Here is an 8,317-nt window from a genome sequence, read left to right as displayed (position 1 = left end):
CTGAGTAGGAGCGAAAGAGGCAGGATGGATTTGAAAGGGAATAAAGTAAAGGGCTGTTGAAAGTCATCCATAGAGACCATTAAATCTACGTCATATAGGTAGAGAGGCCCAGGAGATGAATTCACTCGTCCGTCTTCACCGATCGGCGGATGCAAAGAAAGTTTGGCCTCGTGTGAAATATAAACTCAAACATGTGTTTAACGGATGAGATCATCTCCAGCAGAGACTGACAGGTTGAAGTAGATGGAAAGCTTTATCGAAAATAAAAAGAAAGACTTGCAGGTTTACTCTTGCGTCCTCCTCTTTGTGCAAATGGGTCAAAGTAGAGAACACCAACTCCTCTGTCCTGGCCTCTGGAGTCCCAGTAAGACATCCCATGGTGAGATTTAATTAAATCTTTATTGCACACTCTTCTCTCATCCTTCATCATCTGCCATTTTGGCTGAGGAATCACTCAGTCATGTGTTGAAGTTTATTAAAAGGGAAACACACTTAGACGGAGGAGATGGGGCGCCTGCTTCTTCCTGAGAGCTCCTGGTGATGTGAGTTATTTGCTCTGGTGCATTGTCACCATGATATTGTTATGTAACAGAATAGAAATAGAACACAGTAATGGTCCGTTTAGAGCTGCCAGCAGCCTCACTTTGCAGTTTTCTAACACCGATTGAGGTCGGGAAGAGGTTTTGTTAAGCAGGATTGTCATTAAGGTCCCACTATTCAAGACAGGAAAGACAAAAAATCTTTTGTACCCCGGTGGGGGGGGAGGGGGAGGAATCAATGAAGGCCTTCTAAATATGGATATCATTCACTGACCACCACACAGCAGCACAATGCAAAGCAGTACTGGATTGCACTAATTGTGCAGAGCTGTAAGCCACATATAAAAGCTTCAACAGCCTCTTCAGCCTGCAATTTAAGAGTTGAGAATGTAACGTCTCCTCTTTGTCCCTTCCAGAAAGAACAACTAAGGCTGTTTGTTATCTTCTGTGCTTGAATGAAACACGTGGTAATGATCTGAAAAACACTTGCGCAGTTTGCACCAGTCACCCATCAAATTATATGTGCATATCGGTGTTGACACCCGCTTCTATTTTTGAACCAATGCAGTCTTAATACATGTAGTTAAACATCCCGGTTGCAGCCGTACACATGCACCTGTACTCACAGTTTCCCTGGGCCATTTAAATGGGTCAGCTCTGCAAATATCCTGGCTCTGAGGAACAGTCGTGATGCCCCCTCCAACCCCTCCTCTCCTATCTCCTCCTTCGCAAGTAACAGAACAAAATACTACTGCTGGGATTATCCATGAACCCTCGGTTTGTAACCAGCAAAGTCAGGAAATCTGTATCAGCAATATTACACACAACGCTGCCTGGTGTTACTCTCTTATGAATGGATTTTCTAAGCCATGAGACTCTAGAAACAAACACCCTGTGGTCTTCAGCCAAGATATTAAAGTCATCATTCTGGTGCTGGTATAAGACAGTAGGAGAGAAAATTTCTCCTGGTTGGATGAGCATCCCGCTCACTTACAAAACCTGTATTTGTCAGGAGAGAACAGTACAGTCTTACATGAAAAATGCAAGGCAGCAAGATGGAGCACAAAAAAAGCATTGACCTTTCCAGAGTGAGCATATATACATATATATATATTCATATACTTATAGTTTGCACAGTTCTTTGCATTTAAGCTCATAATAGACGTAGAATTGGATCTATTTGATGGTTATAACAGCACTTGTTATGCCTAATTAGGAAAAGATAAATACTAAATTGTATTGCATTTGTTACGTCTATAGACAGTGCCATTGGTTTATGCAGAACAGGGCTCTAGAGATCTGAGTGTTTGAAGGGGGGTGGGGGGTTGTCGCACATGGCACTATTAGTCTGTCTCAGCTGCAGCTGCTGTATTTAGAATTAAAGCCTTAAGGAAAGTCAGACCAAAATATACCATCTGACATAATAAAACTAGAAACAGGCCACTGTTCTACCAAATATGTTTGCCACGTCAAATTCATTAGTATCTCCTTCATCTGTGTCGCTCTCATCAAATTTATGGGATTACCAGCTGAGTCAAAACAACCTGGAAATGAATAATTTTTTTCATGAGACATAATTCAACTGAAACCCCAAAGCATCACAAATAAGGCTATTTTTTTATCAGAATAAGCCCTTCATGAAATCTGGCAAGGATGTGCAATGGTATCAGTGCTTTAAATTTTTAATTTGAAATAAGAAAATAAACATTTCGACCCAAAGTAATGAGAATAGTTCTGTGCTGCAGGAGGCTGCACCACCTTGTGGTGAGTGTGCTAATGCTTTTAACTAAACTATTAGAAGCTATTTAGCCCTGTAGTAAGCTGTGTTTATTTTCTAAGGTTATCATACATGGTTTTTGTTTTGTTTTTTTAACTTTAAGAAACACTACATTATTGAATGCCACACAAGAGCATGTTTGTTCCAAACAGACAATCTCTCCTAAACTACAAATGTGTTCATGTGAATTTATCTGGAAAAAAATGACTTTTTGTTTAAAAGGTAATCAAACTCTGAATATTGTTATTTTACTGGGAAACCTACCCCTAACTACCAAGCAGACCCAAAATCTGGGTATTTGAGTTAAAACGTGGGAGGTACACATTTACATTAATAAAGTCAGCCTTCTATCACCTAAAGAGCATCAACAGGATTAAAGCACTACTGTCTCTGAAGGAATTTGAAACTACTTCATGCTGCCAGCATTGTCAGTAAAACTAAGAAAGTTGAGCACATCATCCTAAGTTAGAGTTTTTAATAATCATCTAATTTTATTTCTTTGTTTTCATCCTCTTTCATTATTCATAGTTTTTTTATTACCTCAATGTCACTGCGGTGTGCTGTGGTGTGTGTTTTTTTTCCATGTACAGGACCCTTTCTTGTCTACTAAAATGCTTTGCTTTGCCTCAAAGCGACAGTGCAACATTTGAAATTCTGCTTTCTTTCTTTTTTAGTGTATTAACTGTTAATATCTTACCTGCTGTAGTTATCACTGTGGGCGTATCTCATGATGACAGGTAGGGGTGCTGATGAAGATTCTTAGTCATCCAGGTCATAATCATTCCAAAAAAGTAAAAAATAAAAAAAAATAATAAACCTCTGGACTTTGTTTCCAAATTAGAAGGTTTTACTTCCCATCCAGAAAGCTTTTTTTAATTGGAAAAAAAGAAAAAGAAAATTTTTTTAAAAAAAATCTTCCTGGATGGCGAAATGTCTTCGAAAACATCTTTAAACTTGGAAACAAAGTCCAGTAGATTGTTTTTTTTTTTTTTTTTTTTTTTTTTTTTTTGGAACAGGTTGGGGTGATAATTCATCCATAGGTGCTTAATAAATGATTAGATGATGATTTAGAAAGCTATGGTCCAATTAAAATTAAATTCGTGACGATTAGATAAAAAAAAAAAAAAAAGATCAATGATGCATAAAAAATTAATACCACCACCGGAAAAAATATTGTGAAATTTCTGCTCCAACTTGACCAATAAACAGTGAATCTTCTTTACATCTAAATGAATCAAGAACACTATTGTTTTTAGTCAGCTCTTTCAGATTCAGAGCTATGTGTCACTGCTCTCAGGAATGGTTACAAAATATTTCTTAGAATTTCATGACACACGTGTTACAGCAATGATAGCATCTCTTTCATACATTGATGCATTGTGTCACTACTGCTGTGCAAGTGAAAAACATCTGACTAGATGATCATTTCAGAGACTGCAGGAGAGTAAACATAACCTGACTCCGCCAGATGGACTTGCTCCGCATATCCCTCTGGAAACCTTCCGTTGAAGTAATTTTGGGAAGGGGCGAAAATGCTGGTTAGCTGTTTGGCCTATGTTGGTGATAGACGGGCCAAATAAACCAAAGCAAAAACATCGTTTCCTCTGAGAAAAGCCTCCAGAGCAGTGTTTTGCTCTTCTTTCAATGAAGAAATACTCTGTAATTCCGAAAAAAACTTGCTCGATAGCCACGCTAACGCTAGTTTCATCGGCTGAAGCCGCCATGTTCTTTAGACTGAACTGTTGCGCTTCTCGTTGCGTCACACCTCAACCTGCACCAAAGCCAACGCTGATTGGATGTTCATTTGGTGAATGGCTCCAAATTTTCTTCAACGGAGAGTCTCCAGACTGATCTGCAAGTGAAACCTTGAAAGCTTGCGAGATCAGGATGGTCTCACGAGGCTAGAGTAAACAGGCCTGATTCTGACCAACTCCTGGTGGCTAGAGAAGCTGAAAATCAGCTACATTTAGGGGGAACCATATATTTAACAAAGAATTTTCTGAGTTCTATGCTTCGATATTGCTAGCTTCATGGTTTTCTGGTTTACAGGGCTACTAATTCAGTTTGGGGTGGAATTGTTTCTTATGTTAGTCATGTTTCCTTTTGCTTTACACCATGCAGCACAATTGCTTTGCAACAAGAAGGATCTGGTTTTGAAATCCCAGCCAGGGGTCTTTTTACAATGAGTTTGGATGTTCTCCCCATGAATGCGTTGGTTCTCTCCAGGTATTAGAGGTTCCTCCAACAGTCAGACTGATACCCTGTCCAGTGTGCAGGATGTAACTCACTTGTGGCCAATGACCCCTGGGGGGGACAGCTTCCAGGCTCTGTTTTAGTTTGAATAGAATAGAATATCCTTTACTGTCCCATAGTTCACGGAACCATACAGATAAACATAAAAGTAAGAAAAATGCAAAACATAAACATAGGAGACTGTATGGTTTAGGAAGATCTACACCAATAAATAATGTAAAATACTTAAATAAAAAATGCAACTTGGTATGGTGATAAGTGTGCTAGCATGCACCCTATGCATCTTTAACTTTTAAAATGGAAATAACAGCAGTGGTGTAAACTCTCATTGAGTTTGTTTGGAACAATGATGTTAGAAGAGGGATCTACAATAATGCTCCTTTCTGCATTTTAGGTGCTGTAGTCTGTCCCTGAAGGAGTATGCGGTGGGAGACATTTCCAAGATGTTTCCATTTTTATAAGAGTATTTTAGTCTCCCACTACCTGCATTATGCATTGGGTTGAGAACCCATCCTATAGTGCTTTGTTACCCTCTATGCTCATCTTACTGTTTCCTAGAGCTGCAGACATTCATGCTGCAACAAACTACATTATATAGCAGATTCCAATACATGGTCAAAAAGGTCTTACATATTCTTTTCAGTTTTCCGTTTGTATAATGTGCTCCTTGTTTTCAACAATAATGGAGCAAAATTCACTCCATAGATGATAAGGCAAACATACTTCACCAAATACCTCAGGTAACAGCATAAGCTTCATAATCTTCACCATTACAGCGATCTTGTGTTGTTGGAGGTTCGTTCAGCCTGGGTTACTTTTCCACATCATGGAAACCCTGTGCATATGGTCAGTTATACAAATTTTCTGATATATATGTAATAATTACCCTCTTATTATTAGTTTCTTTACTGTGGAGTTGATAACATGTTCTTTTGAAGATTATTATTAGTGGTACACCAGCTCCTTGCTCAGCTTTTGCATAAATAACCAAAAAATAACCCACCACAAAGAAGATGTCAGTATTTGGTCATAGACTTTATTGGGTACGTCCATGTTTCAATATCATATGTATTTTTTCACATCATATAGCTATATTGCATATAACATCTATTTTCTTTTTACACTTAATTTAATCCACCATGAATTATACGATGCATCATCTTGTCTTTAATGACGAGAAAACCTCAGAAGTTTGCACTTGTTCACATTTAGGGTGTAACGATTTAAATATGGCAGGCATCGGCTGACTGTTTTCACCCGTTCACATGTTTGTTATGATTTTATATTCCCACAATGATTATACAGTGCAATAGGTAAACAATAAAACCATCTGTATGAAAAGAACAGAAAAAGTACATTCACAGTCAAATCAAATATAGCCACAGGAAAATAATAAAAACGCTGAATATCTAAAACCTAAACAAAACAAAACTTCTTTTGCATTACCGCCTCCGCTCATTCTGTCCATCTGGCATGTTTTATGTCTCAGAATGGCAAGGAGGCCTCCAAGGGTGAATTTTTAAAAATAACCATCCATGTCAAACATGATGGCTTACTCTTACATATTGCTGATCTTGCTGATAGACGGCGATAAATCAGATAACAATATGTGCAGATGCTGTGAAATTTATAAATTATACCCTGAATCAATTAATGCATAACATTGCAAGCCCCGTTATGTAAAAAAAACCTCACAGATCTTACAAAAGCAATGCCAAAAACAAGAAAAATAGCCATCTAAACACTTCAAAAATAAAAACTGGAGAAATTGCCGGCACACCTAACATCAACAAGCACGAATAGCGGCGGGGGGGAGAACAGGTGGTAATCTGCTTTGCTCAGAGCTCTTCACAGCACATCTATTTGGTTTAGACATTCGAATGTTTATGCACCGTTGAGCACAAGGGGTCACTGTGGCAACATGAACAGACCAATAAGCATAGGCATTGTGGAGAACATTCTGCAGGGGAACCACTTTTTATTCATATTCTGGATCACTCACTTCTTCACCAACTGCAAATCACTATTTTTGGAAGACATGCTTAGCGTCTAGAAACAGAATTGGTTTTCCCAAACAACTTGGATTTCCATAGTGATTAGAGAAAGCATGTAAGAACTTTAAGCATTAGATGATTTCACTTTTATTATTGTATAGATGAGACTCATAATATGTAAGCAACATTCCTTGGCTGAGTATGCTCCTATAGAAGAATAGGAAGCAGTGTTGGAAGCAGCTGCTGAGATTTATAAAACAGACACAAGTTTGGAGTGACATTTTAAACCTGAACCCTTTCAATCAGTCAGATTTACTGTAAAACATGTTTAGAGTGTTCCTCTCTGCCAGACCTGCCAATGCAGCTCCCCTCTGCAGCTCAGCTTCACCTCAGAGTGAGAATAGTGAGCTGTTCCTTTATTAAGTGCCCCAATAAATAAACCTGATGCAAACTTTATACATTTGTGCACGACATTGTTTTCAAGTAAAATTTTTGCTGTATATGTGTGCAAAAGTATCCATAATAACAAAACATTTCAGTTTGGGGGGGGGGGGGGGGGGGGGGGGGAGCATGCACGTCCCTCATCATCTGTCAACAGCCACATTATGCCTGAAAATGGAAGACCCTCAGCCACACACAAGAGTCACAATCAAGTGGACATCCCTGAGACCGCTCCATTTGATCTGACGCTCTTGTCTGTGTAAGGCTTGCTTTTCTTTTTTTTCTTTTTTCTTAAGGTGGAGAGCATTTCATTCATGTGTAGCAAAAACGAATGGAAGAAAAGGGAGAGTGACGACACACTCACGACACCTATAAAGCTACTTTTACTGACTAATCCACTACATGTAACGACACAGTTACAAGCCGCAAAATGATATGCCGGAAACTGCAACAGGTGTCTCCTATCGACATGCAGCTAAGACATCACCATGAGCAGTCAAAACGGCTCGAACACATCTATAGTGTTTGCTAACGCCGTGGGGAGCAGTGGAAGGAGACTGTACAATCAGATGGTGTTGGGACAGTTAGTTTTTCAAGTGGTAAATTCTCACAATATTAAGACTGCATCTCCATCCGTTCTTATATGTGTTTCTCCTTAAACCTTCAATCGATTAAATATACTTTACATCAAAAACATTTAGCTACATGCTGTTGATTGAGTCCTAAAACACAAGTAATAAGACGAACATGAGTGCATGATACAGCAACTATTTAGGGGGTTGTGGAAATGTGGCAGGGGATCACAAAATGAGGACCTGACAAGGGTATGGAAATCTGCAAATGGCCCCAGAAATCAAAGCAAATAAGAAAAACAATAATGCTTGCCTTATAAATTGCAAAACACACCATGGTAACCAGAGGTAAAAACAATATATTTGTATAAATGCCATTTATATTGCAGTTATTCCCTTTTTTAACTGACAATTATGCATTGATCGGATTCCCTGTTGCTTTGCAGGTCTAAAGGGAAAAGATTCTGTAACATAACGTTTTAAAATACATTACCAGCACACATACTGTACATACATTTTCTGAGTTCTATTCCTGTAGTTTTTCACAGGCCTCTTATCCTAATCAACCAGTTTTGATTTTTGCTACTTTCGACTTTTGTGACTGCATTAATACTGGATAACACTAAAATCTGAAACCTAAATGAAAGCATTCAATGCAACAAGTATGCAGTCAAAAAGGCAAAACATAATTCAACTTATCAATAGCAATGTGACAGCTAAGCCTGGTTTTGTGTAAGGGTT

The sequence above is a fragment of the Cyprinodon tularosa genome, unplaced genomic scaffold (assembly GCF_016077235.1).
Source record: "Cyprinodon tularosa strain WSP-4 unplaced genomic scaffold, ASM1607723v1 ctg1046, whole genome shotgun sequence".
Taxonomy (NCBI): Eukaryota; Metazoa; Chordata; class Actinopteri; order Cyprinodontiformes; family Cyprinodontidae; genus Cyprinodon; species Cyprinodon tularosa.
This window is presented reverse-complemented; position numbering follows the sequence as displayed.